At 53.4% G+C, this 2,500-nt stretch overlaps 1 protein-coding gene across 1 annotated transcript in view; it reads left to right on the top strand.

The window, feature by feature from the left end:
• Positions 1–2,500, top strand: part of drosha (drosha ribonuclease III) — a 64,090-nt gene that overhangs the window by 11,933 nt on the left and 49,657 nt on the right. The gene's annotated exons all lie outside the window — the stretch shown is intronic.

Genomic DNA, 2,500 nt, shown 5'->3' on the forward strand with positions numbered 1-2,500 from the left:
GCCCCCTCAGACTGCGCCTTGGCAGGATGCCACTCGTGCCTGCAACCCCCCCCCCCCCCCCCATCCAAACCAGCCCCCGGCAGCTTCCGCCGGGTCCCCCTACCCTTCAGTGGATGCGTTCACAGTCTACTTGCTGCTGAGGATGCCACAGATAACAGGCACACAGACGCTAGATAAAGGGGAGGAGCCCAGAAGGAGCGCTCGCTCTCTTCTTACTGCACTTTCCTCGCTCCATCTTTCTTTTTACCGCTCGCTCGCTCGCTCACTCACACTCTTTCCTTCTCTCTCTCTTTCTCTCCTCCCCTTTTTTTTCTTTCCACCCTCTCCCATAGTCTCTCTTTCTCTCCATAGTCTCTCTCTCTCTCTCTCTCTCTCTCTCTCTCTCTCTCTCTCTCTCTCTCTCTCTCCTCTCTCTCTCTCTCTCTCTCTCTCTCTCTCTCTCTCTCTCTCTCTCCCTCCTCTCTCTCCCATAGGCTCTCTATTCTCCATAGTCTCTCTCTCTCTCTCTCCCTCCCTCTCTCTCCCATAGGCTCTCTTTCTCCCATAGTCTCTCTCTCTCTCTCCCATAAGGCTCTCTTTCTCCCATAGTCTCTCTCTCTCTCTCTCTCTCTCTCTCTCTCTCTCCCATAGGCTGTCTTTCTCCCATAGTCTCTCTCTGTGTGTGTTTATCTGTCTCTCTGTCTTCTCCTCGGTGTGTAGCTCTCCTCTTCCTCCCATCTCCCCCAGTCTGCCAATGTTGTACAGAGTCCAGAGCTCAATTAGCCGGTTTCCCAGGTAGCACTGTGAAGCTCGGCCTAACTGGGGCCCTGGCATTCCCTACCGTCAACCTGCAGAGGAGCCCTCAGACGCAATTAGTGCTGCACACTCACACTCACACACACACAACACACACACACACACACTCGCGGACCGAGCCGTCACAACACCACGAGCTAGCCGTGTTAGTGTCTCCACGCAGCCGTGGCAGAAAGGCTACATGCTTATTATTTTCAGCCTTGATTTTCAGCCTTGGGGGAACATCACTAGGTTGTGTGCGTGCGTTTAATGAACGCGTCAGCAGGCTATAAAGCGGGTGGGTGTCTGGTCATTCACTCCAGATTCACTCCAGCCTTATTAGAGGTGTTGATGCCCCCTCCCCCCCCCCATCTCCCAGCTTTAATACTGTAACCAGAGGTCAGCTGAGAAGGAGGGGAGGGGGGAGAGGTAGAGAGCGAGAGAGAGGGCCCCCCTGCGTGTAAATGAAGCCTGTGAGAATACAATGATCCAACAGTGTGGCTAACACACACACACACACACACACACCGGAGCTCAAATATACCCCCCCCACACACACACGCACACAGAGGTTTATGTGTGACTGTCTTCACTTTGATGCACAGTTCAAAGTGGGACAACATTATTTATTCATGCCTTTGTTTGTTCTTTATTTCCTCTGCCGTCAAAAAATTCCTGGCGTTCCATTTCAGACGGATGGCGGCCAATTCAGACTCGGCGGATAGCATCTCTGACTTTAGGATAGGCGGCACACACACCACACAATCACACACAGGCCGAGAAACATATATAGCCAATATCTCCCATCTCTGGTTTGATTTGTAGGACCCTCTTGTCTCGGCAGCTTCCTGTCCTTGTGTTGCTGCCAGTTGTCTGCCGCGGGGCTGACATGGTCTGTGTGTGTGTGTGTGTGTGCGGGTTTGTAACAAGAGCTACTGATGGAGGAAGCACATCGGCCAGTGTGTGTGTGAGAGGTAGCACATCGGCCACCCTGTGTGTGTGTGTGTGTGTGTTAGCACATCGGCCACCCTGTGTGTGTGTGTGTGTGTTAGCACATCGGCCACCCTGTGTGTGTGTGTGTGTGTTAGCACATCGGCCACCCTGTGTGTGTGTGTGTGTGTGTTAGCACATCGGCCACCCTGTGTGTGTGCCCCACGGTTGGTAACAAGAGCTACAGCACAGATGGAACTAGCACATCCACCACCCTGTGTGTGTGTACTTGCGTGTCTTATTGAACAGCCTGGTGCCTAGGCACAGACACTGCAGGGACACTGGGAGTCCAGGGTTTGGCTGTTTCATTTTATTTTCGTCCCTCACACACACACCGCCCTCAGAGAGGGCTGTTTCACCACAACGCCTCAATTAGCTGGCGCCACTGGAGGTCTCTGACCCTGTCTGTCTGACCCTGTCTGACCCTGTCTGTCTGACCCTGTCTGTCTGACCCTGTCTGACCCTGTCTGACCCTGTCTGTCTGACCCTGTCTGTCTGACCCTGTCTGACCCTGTCTGTCTGACCCTGTTTGTCTGCACGTCTGTCTGACCCTGTCTGGTTGACCCGTCTGTCTATCTGCATGTCTGTCTGACCCGTCTGTCTGTCCAGGGGCGTAGCCAGGACATTATTTCTGGGGGGGCCAGCTCTGGCCAGTCCTTTTATGTGGGGTGGCACTTGATTGTCAAAAACGACTATTTTAAAACTAACACATGCATAACACTGCATCACTCAGAGC

This window comes from Osmerus eperlanus, chromosome 15, assembly GCF_963692335.1.
Source record: "Osmerus eperlanus chromosome 15, fOsmEpe2.1, whole genome shotgun sequence".
Classification (NCBI taxonomy): domain Eukaryota; kingdom Metazoa; phylum Chordata; class Actinopteri; order Osmeriformes; family Osmeridae; genus Osmerus; species Osmerus eperlanus.